The sequence below is a fragment of the Scyliorhinus canicula genome, chromosome 20 (assembly GCF_902713615.1).
Source record: "Scyliorhinus canicula chromosome 20, sScyCan1.1, whole genome shotgun sequence".
Taxonomy (NCBI): Eukaryota; Metazoa; Chordata; class Chondrichthyes; order Carcharhiniformes; family Scyliorhinidae; genus Scyliorhinus; species Scyliorhinus canicula.
Window position 1 is genome coordinate 86,815,524 of NC_052165.1, and position 19,576 is coordinate 86,835,099.

A 19,576-nucleotide genomic window follows, 5' to 3' on the forward strand; every position below is an offset into this window, starting at 1 on the left:
CTTCACAGCACTTCGGAAGCGATTCAACCAAAATATTTCTGTGTAATTTTGGGCGAGTTTAGCACTGCAATCAGCCCCCCCCCTCTCCCTGCCCACGCATCACAAAACATCCCCCACACCCAAAACAGCTCCCCACCCTCAACATATCAAAATATTACCCCACACCCAAAACAGCTCCCCACCCCCCCGCATCTCAAACAGTGCCCCCGCACTCAAATGAGCTCCCACTACCTGCATCACAAATTAGCCCCCCACCCCCGGATTTTCTGGGTGCCCCTCTTCCCCCAAGTACAGGGGGTGATCCAACCTGCCCTACCTGGGACCCCCTAAATAGGGAGACCCCCTATTAAGGTACCCTCCCCCTGAACAAGGACATCCCTCTCCCCAAGGTCCACTTAAATGGGGATACGCCCTCAATAGGGTGACTCCCTCTGGGGATCTCTTAAATAGGGATACCCCTCCAGGGACCCCATTAATAGAGAGACCCCTCAGGGATGCCCTAAATAGGGAGATATCCTCCAGATACCCCATAACTAGAGGGGCACTCGATAGACCCTAAGAGGGACCCTTCACAGAGGCCTCCTAACTAGAGGAACATCCCACAGAGACCCTGTAGCTAGAGGGACTCCCAAAGACACATCCTAAATAGAGGGACCGCCCATAGAGCTCCCCTAACTTGAAGAACCCCTCACATGGACCCCATAACTTGAGGGACCCTCCCATAGACCTCCCAGAAAAGAGATCCATATCTGGAACCTATAAAGCAGTCCAGATAGGGGCAGTGAAAAAGATTACAACTGCAACACTCACCTGGAAACACATTTGTGTCCATTCCTGGAAGGAGAACAGCTGCGACCTGTGTTCAAAGCCCTCAGATCCATTAGCTGCAGGCCATTAATTTATTTCTGGTTGTGGGCTATGATTGTCAGCTTCCACAAACTAGCTGAAAGCCTTGCTTCATTCATCTTCTTCATGGATGAGTGGGTTTAAGTGCTGGATCCACAATATTTACAAATATCAACCACATCAAAGAGAGCTAAGTGCTGTCAATTCCAGCTCAGCACTTCAAAGTCACAGTGTGAAGAGGCATGCTTGGAATGAACTTAGCTATGTGTGATGAGGTCAGTACAACATGCCCTTTCATTACTATTGTTTTCCTGTCCTCTCCTCTTGGTGGTCGTGCTGGTTCTCTGAGTGAGAGATCTCTGACACCTCAAACTAGTTCTGAGTTTTCTTTCATGCGATCAATTGGTGATTGTTAGAGTCAGAGTAATAGAGGTTACAGCATGAAACAGACCGTTTGACCCAACTTGTCCATGCCGCCCAGTTTTTACCACTAAGCTACTCCCAATTGCCTGCATTTGTCCCATATTCCTCTTTACCCACCTTACCCATATAACTGTCTAAATGCTTTTTAAAAGCCAAAATTGTATCTGCCTCTACTGCTGCCTCCGGCAGCTCGTTCCAGACACTCAGCATCCTCTGTGTGAAGAAATTGCCTCCATGGACTCTTTGTATCTCTTCCCTCTTACCTTAAATCTATGCCCTCGAGTTTTAGACTCCCCTGTGAGGAGATTCCCATGATCACAATATAAATGCAGGTAAACCTACAGCTAACCTATTTATCCATCTTGAATAAAAACTATTTCCTTTATTATGGGATCTAATTGTCCATTAAATTACTGTGTCTTAGATCATAGCTTCTCACCGCCAGCACTTCGCTACAATTCTATTCCAATTTTTTATCATTCTTTGTTGTTTCAACCACTGGAGTTCCTGAACCAAACCTCTCTTTCCAAATTCTCATTGTCTCCTGTACCTCCAAAATCTTTGCTGAGTTTCCCCTTGAGATTTCCTGAGCCACTGAACTGAGCGACCCGTTATCTATTGAGATTTCAATCCCCAGCCAAATTTACCTCATCCTCCCTCCTCTGATTTTGCTGTCCCTTTATTCTTCATCAATCTCTCCCACTCTATAAACTCTCTGAACAATATTTGAAACCACCCCCTCCGTTTAGATATATCACTCAACATCTGTCATAAATTATAACAATATTAGGCGGGAACTGAAGAACCTAGATTGGGGGCGGATGTTTGAGGGTAAATCAACATCTGACATGTGGGAGGCTTTCAAGTGTCAGTTGAAAGGAATTCAGGACTGGCATGTTCCTGTAAGGAAGAAGGGTAAATACGGCAAATTTCGGGAACCCCTGATAACGAGAGATATTGTAGGCCTTGTCGAAAAGAAAAAGGAGGCATTTGTCAGCGCTAGAAGGCTGGGAACAGACGAAGCCGTGTGGAGTATAAGGAAAGTAGGAAGGAACTTAAGCAAGGAGTCAAGAGGGCTAGAAGGGGTCACGAAAAGTTATTGGCAAATAGGGTTAAGGAAAATCCCAAGGCTTTTTACATGTACATAAAAAGCAAGAGGGTAGCCAGGGAAAGGATTGGCCCACTGAAGGATCGGCAAGGGAATCTATGTGTGGAGCCAGAGGAAATGGGCGAGGTACTAATTGAATACTTTGCATCAGTATTCACCAAAGAGAAAGAATTGGTGGACGTTGAGTCTGGAGAAGGATGTGTAGATAGCCTGGGTCACATTGAGATCCAAAAAGACGTGGTGTTGGGCGTCTTGAAAAATATTAAGGTAGATAAATCCCCAGGGCCTGATGGGATCTACCCCTGAATAGTGAAGGAGGCTAGAGAGGAAATTGCTAAGGCCTTGACAGAAATCTTTGGATACTCACTGTCTTCAGGTGATGTCCCGGAGGACTGGAGAATAGCCAATGTTGTTCCTTTGTTTTAACCTAGGACAAAATTTCTGCACATCGTGTGCCGAAGGGCCTGTTCTGTGCTGTATTTTTCTATGTTCTATGTTCTATGTTTAAGAAGGGTAGCAAGGATAATCCAGGGAACTACAGGCCAGTGAGCCTTACATCAGTGGTAGGGAAATTACTGGAGAGAATTCTTCGAGACAGGATCTACTCCCATTTTGAAGCAAATGGACGTATTAGTGAGAGGCAGCATGGTTTTGTGAAAGGGAGGTCGTGTCTCACTAACTTGATAGAGTTTTTTGAAGAGGTCACAAAGATGATTGATGCAGGTAGGGCAATGGATGTTGTCTATATGGACTTCAGTAAGGCCTTTGACAAGGTCCCTCATGGCAGACTGGTACAAAAGGTGAAGTCACACTGGATCGGGGTGAGCTGGCAAGATGGATACAGAACTGGCTAGGTCATAGAAGGCAGAGAGTAGCATTGGAAGGGCGCTTTTCTAATTGGAGGGCTGGACCTAGTGGTGTTCCGCAGGGATCAGTGCTGGGACCTTTGCTGTTCGTAGTATATATAAATGATTTGGAGGAAAATGTAACTGGTCTGATTAGTAAGTTTGCAGACAACACACAGGTTGGTGGAATTGCGGATAGCGATGGGGACTGTCAGAGGATACAGCAGGATATAGATCGTTTGGAGACTTGGGCGGAGAGATGGTAAAAGGTGTTTAATCCGGACAAATGCGAGGGAATGCATTTTGGAAGGTCTAATGCAGGTAGGGAATATACAGTGAATGGTAGAACCCTCAAGAGTCTTGAAAGCCAGAGAGATCTAGGTGTACAGGTCCACAGGTCACTGAATGGGGCAGTACAGGTGGAGAAGGTAGCCAAGAAGGCATACGGCATGCTTGCCTTCATCGGCCGGGGCATTGAGTATAAGAATTGGCAAGTCATGTTGCAGCTGTATAGAACCTTAGTTAGACCACACTTGGAGTATAGTAATCAATTCTAGTCGCCACACTACCAGAAGGATGTGAAGGCTTCAGAGAGGGTGCAGAAGAGATTTACCAGGATGTTGCCTGGTATGGAGGGCATTAGCTATGAGGGGCGGTTGAATAATCTTGGTTTGTTCTCACTGGAACGATGGAGGTTGAGGGGCGACCTGATAGAGGTCTACAAAATATGAGGGGCATAGACAGAGTGGATAGTCAGAGGCTTTTCCGCAGGGTAGAGGGGTGAGTTACTGGGGGCATAGGTTTAAGGTGCGAGGGGCAAGGTTTAGAGGAGATGTACGAGGCAAGTTTTTTACACAGAGGATAGTGGGTACCTGGAACTCGCTGCTGGAGGAGGTGGTGGAAGCAGGGATGATAGTGACATTTAAGGGGCATCTTGACAAATACATGAATAGGATGGGAATAGAGGGATACAGACCCAGGAAGTGTAGAAGATTGTGGTTTAGTCGGGCAGAATGGTCGGCACAGGCTTGGAGGGCCGAAGGGCCTGTTCCTGTGCTGTACTTTTCTTTGTTCTTTGTTCTAAAAGAGACCATCTCTAAGCACTGCCTTGAATCCCCTACCATCCTCTTCCTCTCTCACATTACTCCATTGAACACTCTCTCCAAAGGAGCCCATAACAGCACCTTCACTCTTTCAAGTTGCCAACTCTCTAGCCTTTTTTAAAATCATTCATGGGATGTGGGTTGGGCCACATGGCATGAAGGGCCTGTTCCTGTGCTGTATTGTTCTTTGATAAAAAAAGTATATAAATATAGAGTATAAAATTGGCAAGTCATGCTACAGTTGTATAGAACCTACAGTACGAAGGCTGCACTTGGACCAATGCTGGTTGAGCCACCATTTATTGACCATCCCCCAGGGCATTTATAAATCAACCACATTGCTGTGGATCTGGAGCCATATGTTGGCCAGACCAGGAATGGGCAACATATTTCCTTCTCTAAAAGGTATTAGTGAACCAGATGGATTTTTATGACAATTGACAATGGTTTTCAAGGTCATCATTCAGCTTTGAACTCATTCCAGATTTAAAAACATTGAATTTAAATTTCACCAGCTGCCATGGTGGGTTGCAAACCCAGGTCCCCAGAGCATTACCCTGGGTCTCTAGATTACTACTCAAGCAACAGCCACTGCCTGAAGGGCCTGTTCCTGCGCTGTATTGTTGTTTGTATAAAAAATAAGTATATAAATCAAGAGTATAAAATTGGCAAGTCATGCTACAGCTGTATAGAGACTACAGTACTAAGGCTGCACTTGGACCATTGTGCACAATTCTGGCCGCCCCACTACTGGAAGGCTTTGGAGAGGGTGTAGAGGAGTTTTACCAGGATGTTGCCTGGTCTGGAGGGTGTTAGCTATGTGGAGAGGCTGAATAGACTCGGACTGTTTTCATTGGAACGGTAGAGGTTAAGGGGTGACCTGGTATAGAGGTCTACAAGATTATGAGAGGCATGGATTGAGTGGATGGGCAGGCATTCTTTCCCCGGATTTTCGGCGGGCTCTGGATTTTCGGCGGGAGCAGTGGCCTGTCGGGAAGGTGAGTGTGTGCCTTTAAACTCACTTGCTTTTCAGCGGGAGCGGCCTCCGGATTTTCGGCGGGAGCAGGGGCCTGTCGGGAAGGTGAGTGTGTGCCTTTAAATTCGCTTACTTTTCAGCGGGGCGGCCTCCGGATTTTCGGTGGGAGCAGGGGCCTGTCGGAAAGGTGAGTGTGCGCCTTTAAATTCGCTAATTTTCCAGCGGGAGCAACCTCCGGATTTTCGGAGGGAGCAGGGGCCTATCGGGAAGTTGAGTGTGTGCCTTTAAATTTGCTTACTTTTCAGCGGGAGCGGCCTCCGGACTTTCGGCGGGAGCAGGGGCCTGTCGTGAAGGTGAGTACCTGTGTATAAGTTGGGCGGTTGCTAAACCCGAGACACTACACTTGTAGTATCCCCCACCCTTCCACCTAAGGGGTTGAGGGACTATCAGGTAAGCTCTTCCTTTCTTTTTCTTGTTTTTATCTAGAGGGGATGGCAGGGAAGGCAGTACAATGCTCCTCCTGCAGAATGTTTGAGGTGAGGGACGCCGTCAGTGTCCCTGCTGATTTCATCTGTGGGAAGTGCACCCAACTTCAGCTCCTCAGAAACCGTGTTAGGGAACTGGAGCTGGATGAATTTCGGATCATCCGGGAGGCAGAGGTGGTCATAGATAGAAGATTCAGGGAGGTAGTTACGCCAAAGGATAAAGATAGATGGGTGACGGTGAGAGGGGCTGGGGGAAGCAGTCAGTACAGGGATCCCCATGTGGTCATTCCTCTTAGTAACAGGTATACCGCTTTGGATACTGTTGGGGGGCGGGGACTTACCAGGGGTCAGCCATGGGGTACAGGTCTCTGGCACAGAGTCTGTCCCTGTTGCTCAGAAGGGAAGGGAGGAGAGGAGAAGAACATTAGTCATTGGAGACTCCATAGTTAGGGGATAGATAGGAGATTCTGTGGGAACGAGAGAGACCCGTGGTTGTGTTGCCTGCCAGGTGCCAGGGTCCGCTATGTCTCGGATTGTGTTTTCGGGATCCTTAAGGAGGAGGGGGAGCAGCCCCAAGTCGTGGTCCACATAGGTACCAACGACAGAGGTAGGAAAAGGGATTCGGATGTAAGGCAGGAATTCAGGAAGCTAGGGTGGAAACTTAGATCCAGGAAAAACAGAGTTATTATCCGTGGGTTGTTACCCGTGCCACGTGCTAGCGAGTCGAGGAATAGGGAGAGAGAGCAGTTGAACACGTGGCTGCAGGGATGGTGCAGGAGGGAGGGTTTCAGATTCCTGGACAATTGGGGCTCATTCTGGGATAGGTGGGACCTCGACAAACGGGATGGCCTACACCTGGACCAGAGGGGTACTAATATCCTGGGGGGGAAGTTTGCTAATGCTCTTCTGGAGGGTTTAAACTAGTTCAGCAGGGGATTGGGAACCTGAATTGTAGCTCCAGTACACAAGAGGTTGAGAGTAGTGAGGTCATGAGTAAGGTTTCAAAGTTGCAGGAGTGTACCGGCAGGAAGGAAGGTGGTTTAAAGTGCGTCTACTTCAATGCCAGGAGCATCAAGAATAAGGTGGGTGAACTTGCGGCATGGGATGGTACCTGGGACTTCGATGTTGTGGCCATTTCGGAAACATGGATAGAGCAGGGAGAGGAATGGTTGTTGCAGGTGCCGGTGTTTAGATATTTCAGAAAGCTCAGGGAAGGTGGTAAGAATGGGGGAGGGGTGACATTGTTAGTCAAGGACAGTATTACGGTGGCTGAGAGGACGTTTGATGAGGACTCGAACACTGAGGTAGTATGGGCTGTGTTTAGAAACAGGAAAGGAGAGGTCACCTTGTTAGGGGTTTTCTTTAGGCCTCTGAAAAGTTCCAGAGATGTAGAGGAAAGGATTGCAAAGATGATTCTGGATAGGAGCGAAAGTAATAAGGTAGTTGTTATGGGGGACTTTAACTTTCCAAGTATTGACTGGAAACACTGTAGTTCGAGTACTTTAGATGGGTCCATTTTTGTCCAATGTGTGCAGGACGGTTTCCTGACGCAGTGTGTAGATTGGCCAACGAGAGGCGAGGCCGTATTGGATTTGGTACTGGGTAATGAACCAGGACGGGTGTCAGATTTGGAGGTAGGTGAGCATCATGTCGCATCATTACATAAGCCTCCTTCTTCCTCTTGACAAGTGTTTCAACTGATTTAGTAAACCATGGTTCCCTCGCTCGACCACTTCCTCCACTTATCACTTTGGTGTAATGACCATAATTCAATTACGTTTACTTTAGTGATGGAAAATGATAAGTATATACCGCAGGGCAAGATTTATATCATATTAGGGGCTGGTTTATCTCACTGGGCTAAATCGCTGGCTTTAAAGCAGACCAAGCAGGCCAGCAGCATGATTCGATTCCCGTACCAGCCTCCCCGGACAGGCGCCGGAATGTGGCGACTAGGTGCTTTTCACAGTAACTTAATTGAAGCCTCATCGTGACAATAAGCGATTTTCATTTTTCATATCTGGGGGAAAGGCTATTATGATGCAATGAGGCAAGACTTAGGATGCATCGGCTGGAGAGGAAAACTGCAGGGGATGGCACAATGGAAATGTGGAGCATATTCAAGGAACAGCTACTGCGTGTTCTTGATAAGTATGTACCTGTTAGGCAGGGAGGTAGTGGTCGAGCGAGGGAACCATGGTTTACTAAAGCAGTTGAAACACTTGTCAAGAGGAAGAACATAGAACATAGAACATAGAACAGTACAGCACAGAACAGGCCCTTCGGCCCTCAATGTTGTGCCGAGCCATGATCACCCTACTCAAACCCACGTATCCACCCTATACCCGTAACCCAACAACCCCCCCCTTAACCTTACTTTTATTAGGACACTACGGCCAATTTAGCATGGCCAATCCACCTAATCCGCACATCTTTGGACTGTGGGAGGAAACCGGAGCACCCGGAGGAAACCCACGCACACAGCGGGAGGACGTGCAGACTCCACACAGACAGTGGCCCAGCCGGGAATCGAACCTGGGACCCTGGAGCTGTGAACATAAGAACATAAGAACATAAGAACATAAGAACATAAGAACTAGGAGCAGGAGTAGGCCATCTGGCCCCTCGAGCCTGCTCCGCCATTCAATTAGATCATGGCTGATCTTTTGTGGACTCAGCTCCACTTTCCGGCCCGAACACCATAACCCTTAATCCCTTTATTCTTCAAAAAACTATCTATCTTTACCTTAAAAACATGTAATGAAGGAGCCTCAACTGCTTCACTGGGCAAGGAATTCCATAGATTCACAACCCTTTGGGTGAAGAAGTTCCTCCTAAACTCAGTCCTAAATCTACTTCCCCTTATTTTGAGGCTATGCCCCCTAGTTCTGCTGTCACCCGCCAGTGGAAACAACCTGCCCGCATCTATCCTATCTATTCCCTTCATAATTTTAAATGTTTCTATAAGATCCCCCCTCATCCTTCTAAATTCCAACGAGTACAGTCCCAGTCTACTCAACCTCTCCTCATAATCCAACCCCTTCAGCTCTGGGATTAACCTAGTGAATCTCCTCTGCACACCCTCCAGCGCCAGTACGTCCTTTCTCAAGTAAGGAGACCAAAACTGAACACAATACTCCAAGTGTGGCCGCACTAACACCTTATACAATTGCAACATAACCTCCCTAGTCTTAAACTCCATCCCTCTAGCAATGAAGGACAAAATTCCATTTGCCTTCTTAATCACCTGTTGCACTTGTAAACCAACCTTCTGTGACTCATGCACTAGCACACCCAAGTCTCTCTGAACAGCGGCATGCTTTAATATTTTATCGTTTAAATAATAATCCCGTTTGCTGTTATTCCTACCAAAATGGATAACCTCACATTTGTCAACATTGTATTCCATCTGCCAGACCCGAGCCCATTCACTTAACCTATCCAAATCCCTCTGCAGACTTCCAGTATCCTCTGCACTTTTCGCTTTACCACTCATCTTAGTGTCATCTGCAAACTTGGACACATTGCCCTTGGTCCCCAACTCCAAATCATCAATGTAAATTGTGAACAATTGTGGGCCCAACACGGATCCCTGAGGGACACCACTAGCTACTGATTGCCAACCAGAGAAACACCCATTTATCCCAACTCTTTGCTTTCTATTAATTAACCAATCCTCTATCCATGCTACTACTTTACCCTTAATGCCATGCATCTTTATCTTTTGCAGCAACCTTTTGTGTGGCACCTTGTCAAAGGCTTTCTGGAAATCCAGATATACCACATCCATCGGCTCCCCGTTATCTACTGCACTGGTAATGTCCTCAAAAAATTCCACTAAATTAGTTAGGCATGACCTGCCTTTAACGAACCCATGCTGCGTCTGCCCAATGGGACAATTTCTATCCAGATGCCTCGCAATTTCTTCCTTGATGATAGATTCCAGCATCTTCCCTATTACCGAAGTTAAACTCACTGGCCTATAATTTCCTGCTTTCTGCCTACCTCCTTTTTTAAACAGTGGCGTCACGTTTGCTAATTTCCAATCCACCGGGACCACCCCAGAGTCTAGTGAATTTCGGTAAATTATCACTAGTGCATCTGCAATTTCCCTAGCCATCTCTTTTAGCACTCTGGGATGCATTCCATCAGGGCCAGGAGACTTGTCTACCTTTAGCCCCATTAGCTTGCCCATCACTCCCTCCTTAGTGATAACAATCCTCTCAAGGTCCTCACCTGTCATAGCCTCATTTCTATCAGTCGCTGGCATGTTATTTGTGTCTTCCACTGTGAAGACCGACCCAAAAAACCTGTTCAGTTCCTCAGCCATTTCCTTATTTCCCATTATTAAAACTCCCTTCTCATCCTCTAAAGGACCAATATTTACCTTAGCCACTCTTTTTTGTCTTATATATTTGTAAAAACTTTTACTGTCTGTTTTTATATTCTGAGCAAGTTTACTCTCATACTCTATCTTACTCTTCTTTATAGCTTTTTTAGTTGCTTTCTGTTGCCCCCTAAAGATTTCCCAGGCCTCTAATCTCCCAGCAATGTTTGCCACTTTATATGCTTTTTCCTTCAATTTGATACTCTCCCTTATTTCCTTAGATATCCACGGTCGATTTTCCCTCTTTCTTCCGTCCTTCCTTTTTGTTGGTATAAACCTTTGCTGAGCACTGTGAAAAATCACTTGGAAGGTTCTCCACTGTTCCTCAACTGTTCCACCATAAAGTCTTAGCTCCCAGTCTACCTTAGCTAGTTCTTCTCTCATCCACTTGTAATCTCCTTTGTTTAAACACAAAACACTAGTATTTGATTTTACTTTCTCACCCTCCATCTGTATTTTAAATTCCACCATATTGTGATCGCTCCTTCCGAGAGGATCCCTAACTATGAGATCATGAATCAATCCTGTCTCATTACACAGGACAAGATCTAGGACCGCTTGTTCCCTCGTAGGTTCCATTACATACTGTTCTAGGAAACTATCGCGGATACATTCTATAAACTCCTCCTCACGGTTGCCTTGACCGACCTGGTTAAACCAATCGACATGTAGATTAAAATCCCCCATGATAACTGCTGTACCATTTCTACATGCATCAGTTATTTCTTTGTTTATTGCCTGCCCCACCATCTCGTTACTATTTGGTGGCCGATAGACTACTCCTATCAGTGACTTTTTCGCCTTACTATTCCTGATTTCCACCCAAATGGATTCAACCTTATCCTCCATAGCACCGATGTCATCCCTTACTATTGCCCGGATGTCATCCTTAAATAACAGAGCAACACCACCTCCCTTACCATCCACTCTGTCCTTCTGAATAGTTTGATACCCTCGGATATTTAACTCCCAGTCGTGACCATCCTTTAACCATGTTTCAGTAATGGCCACTAAATCATAGTCATTTACGATGATTTGTGCCACCAACTCATTTACTTTATTCCGAATACTACGAGCATTCAGGTAAAGTACACTTATGTTGGTTTTTTTACCTCTGTTTTGAATCTTAACATCTCCAGTTTTATTCCTTTTGTTATTACTGGGCCTATTCACTGTGCTCCCCTCAGTCACTGTACCTTGTACTGTCGCCCTTATGGATTTCTGACTATGTCTTCTCTGCCTTGCACTTTTCCCCTTACTTCCTTTTGTTTCTGTCCATGTTTTACTACCTTCCAACTTCCAGCATTGGTTCCCATCCCCCTGCCACATTAGTTTAAACCCTCCCCAACAGCTCTAGCAAACACCCCCCCTTGGACATCGGTTCCAGTCCTGCCCAAGTGCAGACCGTCCGGTTTGTACTGGTCCCACCTCCCCCAGAACCGGTCCCAATGCCCCAGGAATTTGAATCCCTCCCTCTTGCACCATCTCTCGAGCCACGCATTCATCCTATCTATCCTGACATTCCTACTCTGACTAGCTCGTGGCACTGGTAGCAATCCTGAGATTACTACCTTTGAGGTCCTACTTTTTAGTTTAACTCCTAACTCCCTGAATTCCGCTTGTAGGACCTCATCCCGTTTTTTACCTATATCGTTGGTGCCTATGTGCACCACGACAGCTGGCTGTTCACCCTCCCCCCCCCAGAATGTCCTGCAGCCGCTCCGAGACATCCTTGACCCTTGCACCGGGGAGGCAACATACCATCCTGGAGTCTCGATTGCGTCCACAGAACCGCCTGTCTATTCCCCTTACGATCGAGTCCCCTATCACTATAGCCCTGCCATTTTTCTTCCTGCCCTGCTGTACAGCAGAGCCAGCCACGGTGCCATGAACCTGGCTGCTGCTGCCTTCCCCTGGTAAGCCATCTCCCTCAACAGTATCCAAAGCGGTATATCTGTTTTGCAGGGAGATGACCGCAGGGGACACCTGCACTGCCTTCCTACTCTTGCTCTTTCTTTTGGTCACCCATTTTCTATCTCCCTCAGTAACCTTCACCTGCGGTGTGACCAACTCGCTAAACGTGCTATCCACGACCTCCTCAGCATCGCGGATGCTCCAAAGTGAGTCCATCCGCAGCTCCAGAGCCGTCAAGCGGTCTAACAAGAGCTGCAACTGAACACACTTCTTGCACGTGAAGGAGCCAGGGACAGTGGACGTGTCCCTGAGCTCCCACATCGCACACGAGGAGCATGACACGGGTCTGGGATCTCCTGCCATGTCTTAAACCCTTGGTAAACTTAAACAACTAGAATTTCAAAATAAAAATAAATAAATTAGACAATGAAAAGAAAAAGAGAGACTACTTACCAGTCACTTACCAGGGTAAAAAAGCACCTCCTTACACTCTGCACCGAATTACCTCACTGCACTAAATTACCAAGTTTAAATCTCTCACTCTGTATGAGTCTCACTCTGTATGAGTCTCACTCTGTATGAGTCTCACTCTGTATGAGTCTCACTCTGTATGAGTCTCACTCTGTATGAGTCTCACTCTGTATGAGTCTCACTCTGTATGAGTCTCACTCTGTATGAGTCTCACTCTGTATGAGTCTCACTCTGTATGAGTCTCACTCCGTATGAGTCTCACTCCGTATGAGTCTCACTCCGTATGAGTCTCACTCCGTATGAGTCTCACTCCGTATGAGTCTCACTCCGTATGAGTCTCACTCCGTATGAGTCTCACTCCGTATGAGTCTCACTCCGTATGAGTCTCACTCCGTATGAGTCTCACTCCGTATGAGTCTCACTCCGTATGAGTCTCACTCCGTATGAGTCTCACTCCGTATGAGTCTCACTCCGTATGAGTCTCACTCCGTATGAGTCTCCTGGAAAAGTGCTCGCTTACTGTGTGCGCTCTCTGTCTGTCTTTTATACAGACCTCAGCTAACCGATGACTCAAAAAAAACCTTAACTTCAAAGAGAATAATACAATGTGCCCCTAAACAGGCCTCAACAGGCCTCAGGTGATTGACAGATAACTGCCTCTCAGCAATTAGGGTGGGGGCAGCTTCAACCAATCAGACACTAAGCTCCACACTGCACTTTTAACTGAAAAACAGCAGAATTAGATTTTCCACTTACCTTTGCTGATTTACCTCACTGCACCAAATTACCAAGTTTAAATCTTGGCATTTATGCTAACCACCATGCTACCCTGCTGCCCTTAGAAGGAGGCTTATGTAATGGTGCGACATGATGGTTCAGTTAGGGCGCTTGAGAGTTACAAATTAGCTAGAAAGGCTCTAAAGAGAGAGCTAAGAAGAGCCAGGAGGGGACATGAGAAGTCTTTGGCAGGTAGGATCAAGGATAACCCTAAAGCTTTCTATAGATCTGTCAGGAATAAAAGAATGACTAGGGTAAGAGTAGGGCCAGTCAAGGACAGTAGTGGGAAGTTGTGCGTGGAGTCCGAGGAGATAGGAGAAGGAGAATACTGAGATACAGGCTGCTAGACTAGAAGGGCTTGAGGTACATAAGGAGGAGGTGTTAGCGATTCTGGAAAATGTTAAAATGGATAAGTCCCCTGGGCCGGATGGGATTTATCCTAGGATTCTCTGGGAAGCTAGGTAGGAGATTGCTGAGCCTTTGGCTTTAATCTTTAAGTCACCTTTGTCTTCAGGAATAGTGCCAGAAGACTGGATGATAGCAAATGTTGTCCCCTTGTTTAAGAAGGGGAGTAGAGATAACCCCGGTAACTATAGACCAGTGAGCCTTACTTCTGTTGTGGGCAAAGTCTTGGAAAGGTTTATAAGAGATAGGATGTATAATCATCTGGAAAGGAATAATTTGATTAGAGATAGTCAACATGGTTTCGTGAAGGGTAGGTCGTGCCTCACAAACCTTATTGAGTTCTTCAAGAAGGTGACCAAACAGTTGGATGAGGGTAAAGCAGTTGATGTGGTGTATATGGATTTCAGTAAAGCGTTTGATAAGGTTCCCCACGGTAGGCTATTGCAGAAAATACTGAGGCATGGGATGCAGGGTGATTTAGCAGTTTGGATCAGAAATTGGCTAGCTGGAAGAGGACAAAGGGTGGTGGTTGATGGGAAATGTTCGGCCTGGTGTCCAGTTACTTGTGGTGTACCACGAGGATCTGTTTTGGGGCCGCTGCTGTTTGTCATTTTTATAAGTGACCTGGAGGAGGGCGTAGAAGGATGGGTTGTGGACAGTGCAGAAGGATGTTACAAGTTACAGAGGGACATAGATAAGCTGCAGAGCTGGGCTGACAGGTGGCAAATGGAGTTTAATGCAGAAAAGTGTGAGGTGATTCATTTTGGAAGGAATAACAGGAAGACAGAGTACTGGGCTAATGGTAAGATTCTTGGTAGTGTGAATGAGCAGAGAGATCTCGGTGTCCATGTCCATAGATCCCTGAAAGTTGCCACCCAGGTTGAGAGGGTTGTTAAGAAGGCGTCCGGCGTGTTAGCTTTTTTTGTTAGAGGAATTGAGTTTCGGAGCCCTGAGGTCATGTTGCAGTTGTACAAATCTCTGGTGCGGTCGCATTTGGAGTATTGCGTGCAGTTCTGGTCGCCGCATTATAGGAAGGATGTGGAAGCATTGGAAAGGGTACAGAGGAGATTTACAAGGATGTTGCCTGGTATGGAGGGAAGATCTTACGAGGAAAGGCTGAGGGACTTGAGGCTGTTTTCGTTAGAGAGAAGAAGGTTAAGAGGTGACTTAATTGAGGCATACAAGATGATCAGAGGATTAGATAGGGTGGACATGGAGTGCCTTTTTCCTCGGATGGTGATGTCCAGCACAAGAGGACATCGCTTTAAATTGAGGGGAGATAGATATAGGACAGATGTCAGAGGTAGGTTCTTTACTCAGAGAGTAGTGAGGCCATGGAATGCCCTGCCTGCAACAGTAGTGGACTCGCCAACACTAAACGCATTCACATGGTCATTGGATAGGCATATGGACGATAAGGGAATAGTGTAGACGGACTTTAGAGGGGTTTCACAGGTCGGCGCAACATCGAGGGCCGAAGGGCCTGTACTGCATTGTAATGTTCTATGTTCAGGATGGAGGTGTCAGTTACTAGGGGCATAGGTTAAAGGTCCGTGGGGCAAAGTTTAGAGGAGATGTGCGAAGCAGGTTTTCTTTGCTCAGAGCGTGGTGAGTACCTGGAATGTGCTGCCAGGGGAGCTTGTGGAAACAGATACATTAATAGCTTTCAAAAGGCATCTCGGCAAATACATGGATAGGATGGATAAAGAGGGATCTGGCACAAAGGAGTGCTGAGAGTTTTGTCCAAAGGTGGTATCATGACCGGTACAGGCTTCGAGAAGGGCATGTTCCTGTGCTGTATTGTTCTTTGTCATCTTTGTTCGTTGTACTATTTCCAGGGCCACATCCTTAAGTACTCTGGGATGAAGATTATCAGGACCCAGAGATTTGTCCGCTTTCAATCCCATTAATGGCCCCAAAACCATTTATTTACAAATACTAATTTTTCTTCAGCTCCTCACTAAAACTTGTGTTTGTCAGAACTTCCGTTACATTACTCATGTCTTCCATTGTGAAGACAGAAGCAAAATATGAATTTAGTTCCTCAGCCATTTCTTTGTTCTCTGTTACAAATTCCCCCGGGCGCGATTCTCCGCAAATGCGGAGAGTTGTGAAGGCTGCCGTGAAACCGGCCGTATTTCACGGCAGCCTCCGCGCCCCCTCCCGGGACCCGATTCTGCTCCGCGGTCGGGGCTAGCAGCGGGGCCCCGTGAACCTTGGCATCGCAGGCTTAGCGAAATTCGCTAAGCCCGCGCGCCAAAGTTAACGGCGGCTGATGCGCACGATGACGTCAGCCGCACAAGCGCGGATTGGACGGCTCCAACCCGCACATGCGCGGATGACGTCATCGCGCGTATGCGTGAAACCCGCGCATGCGCGGGCCGGTATGCCCCTCAGCCGCCCCGCGGACTGATCCAGCGGGGCGGCGGAGGAACAAAGATTGCGCGGGGTTCGGACACGCTGCCCGCGATCGGTGCCCACCGATCGTGGGCCCATGGCACCCTTGGCATGGCCGTGGTGCGGCCGTGCCAATCGGTGCCATGGTTCCCCAGAACGGCACTTTGCGGCCGTTTTCACGAACGGTGAGAGTAGGTGTGTTTTTGAGGACATTACCAGTGCAGTAGATAATGGGGAGCCAATGGATGTGGTATATCTGGATTTCCAGAAAGCCTTTGACAAGGTGCCACACAAAAGGTTGCTGCAAAGATAAAGATGCATGGCATTCAGGGTAAAGTAGTAGCATGGATAGAGGATTGGTTAATTAATAGAAAGCAAAGAGTGGTGATTAATGGGTGTTTCTCTGGTTGGCAATCTGTAGCTAGGGGTGTCCCTCAGGGATCCGTGTTGGGCCCACAATTGTTCACAATTTACATAGATGATTTGGAGTTGGGGACCAAGAGCAATGTGTCCAAGTTTGCAGATGACACTAAGATGAGTGGTAAAGCGAAAAGTGCAGAAGATACTGGAAGTCTGCAGAGGGATTTGGATAGGTTAAGTGAATGGGCTAGGGTCTGGCAGATGGAATACAATGTTGACAAATGTGAGGTTATCCATTTTTGTAGGAATAACAGCAAACGGGATTATTATTTAAACGATAAAATATTAAAGCATGCCGCTGTTCAGAGAGACTTGGGTGTGCTAGTGCATGAGTCACAGAAAGTTGGTTTACAGGTGCAACAGGTGATTAAGAAGGCAAATGGAATATTGTCCTTCATTGCTAGAGGGATGGAGTTTAAAACTAGGGAGGTTATGTTGCAATTGTATAAGATGTTAGTGAGGCCACACCTGGAGTATTGTGTTCAGTTTTGGTCTCCTTACTTGAGAAAGGACATACTGACACTGGAGGGTGTTCAGAGGAGATTCACTAGGTTAATCCCAGAGCTGAAGGGGTTGGATTATGAGGAGAGGTTGAGTAGACTGGGACTGTACTCGTTGGAATTTAGAAGGATGAGGGGGGATCTTATAGAAACATTTAAAATTATGAAGGGAATAGATAGGATAGATGCGGGCAGGTTGTTTCCACTGGCGGGTGAAAGCAGAACTAGGAGACATAGCCTCAAAATAAGGGGAAGTAGATTTAGGACTGAGTTTAGGAGGAACTTTTTCACCCAAAGGGTTGTGAATCTATGGAATTCCTTGCCCAGTGAAGCAGTTGAGGCTGCTTCATTACATGTTTTTAAGGTAAAGATAGATAGTTTTTTGATGAATAAAGGGATTAAGGGTTATGGTGTTCGGGCCAGAAAGTGGAGCTGAGTCCACAAAAGATCAGCCATGATCTCATTGAATGGCGGAGCAGGCTCGAGGGACCAGATGGCCTACTCCTGCTCCTAATTCTTATGTTCTTATGTTCTTATTTAACATTACTATGCCTCCTGATTTCCTCCCCCCTCCTTTTTTCCTTTCCTCCTTACTGCTGACGTTATGTTTTTGTTCAAGAAATCGATGAACGACTGCCAACTCTGGGCGAATCCTTGTATTGATCCTCTTAGAGCGAACTTGATTTTCTCCAGACTGAGAAACTCTACCATATCGCTGACCCTAACTCCTGATTATGGGGGCTCCGAGTCCCTCCATCTCAGCAAGACCCGTCTCCGGGCCACCAGGGAGGAGAAGGCCAGGATATCGGCCCAGATCTTCCGACACCCCAAATATTGCTAATTCCGGACTCAGAGTTACCCTACCTTCTAGGAATTCCGGCATAATCTGCAAATCCCTGCCAGAATTCCCTCAGTTTAGGGCACGCTCAAAACATATGAACATGGTTGGCCGGGCTACCCCCACACCGCCCACATCTGTCCTCCACCTCCTCGAAGAACCTACGCACCCGAGTTACTGTCATGTGAGCCCTGTGGACTACCTTGAACTGAATCAAGCTATGTCTAGCACAGGATGAGGATTAATTGACCTTTTTCAAGACTTTTTTCCACAGTTCAGTTTCCAGCTCCCCTCCTAGCTCCTCTACCACTTCCTCTTCACCTCTCTGATAGGGGCTCCTTCCCACTCTAACAATTCCTATATATGTCCGAAACCTTCCCACCTCCAACCCCTGTTTTTGACAGCACTTTATCCTGTAGTCCCGTCAGGGGTAGGTGCGGAAAGCTTGGGACCTGTCCCGCACTTGAAGATACCGAAACCTGTTCCCACCCGGCAAATCAAACTCCTCCTCTAATGTCTCCAAGGTCGGAAAGCCCTCCTGGATGAATAGATCCCCAAACCTCTCAATCCCTGCCCGCTGATATACCTTAAAGCTCCCATCCAGCCACCCTGGGACAAACTGGTGATTGTCACAGATCGGTGACCACATTGACGCCCCCTCCAGTCTCATATGCTGCCTCCATTGTCCCCACACCCTCAGGGCTGCCACCCCCACAGGACTTGTGGAGTACCGAGCCGGCGAGAACGGCAGCGGTGCCGTCAGTAAAGCCTCCAGACTTGTACCTTTGCAGGATGCTGCTTCCATCTGCTCCCAACCGGCCCCTCCCCCACAACCCACTTCCTGACCATCGAGATGTTGGCAGCCCAGTAACAGTTAATAAAGCTCGGGACAGCCAATTCCCCTTCCCCGCTGGCCCGTTCCAGGAGTGTCCTCTTTACTCTCGGGGTTTTACCCGCCCATATAAACCTCTATATCGTCACATTCATACTTCTGAAAAAACCTTTGGGACAAAATTCGTGAGACACTGAAAAAAGAAAAGCAGTCTCGGAAGGACCGTCATCTTCACCGTCTGAACACTCCCTGCCAGCGACAGTGGGAGCATGTTCCATCTACAAAAATCCCTTCTCATTTGATCCACTGCTTTGCCCAAATTTAACTTGTGAAACTGCCCCCAATCCTTGGCCACTTGAATCCCCAGATACCTAAAACTCTTCCCAACGACTTTAAAGGGAAGCTCCTTCAGCCTCCTTTCCTGCCCCCGTGCCTGAATAACGAACATCTCACTCTTTCCCATATTTAACTTGTAGCCTGAAAATCACCCAAATTCTCCTAATACAGAGCCATTGCTAAGGGTTCTATGACTATGGCAAACAGTAATGGGGAGAGTGGGCATCCTTGCCTTGTCCCCCAACAAAGACTAAAGTATTCTGACCGAACTCGGTTAGTTCTTACATTTGGCACCGGGGCCTGGTACACTCCACAAATCCCTGCCCAAACCTGCCGAAAATATCCCATAGATACTTCCACTCCACTTGGTCGAAAGCCTTCTCCACATCCATGGCAACTACCACCACAGCCTCGCGCCCCTCTGCTGGCATCATAATTACATTAAGAAGCCATCTAAGGTCAGGTGCCTGCCCTTTACAAATCCCGTCTGATCCTCCCCAATTATCTCCGGGA

The 19,576-nt window shown here is 47.2% G+C and overlaps 1 protein-coding gene across 6 annotated transcripts in view; it reads left to right on the top strand.

Annotated features, from left to right (window-relative positions):
• The window catches only part of LOC119955119, a 192,947-nt gene that overhangs the window by 81,588 nt on the left and 91,783 nt on the right, over positions 1–19,576 (top strand). The window lies entirely within an intron of this gene.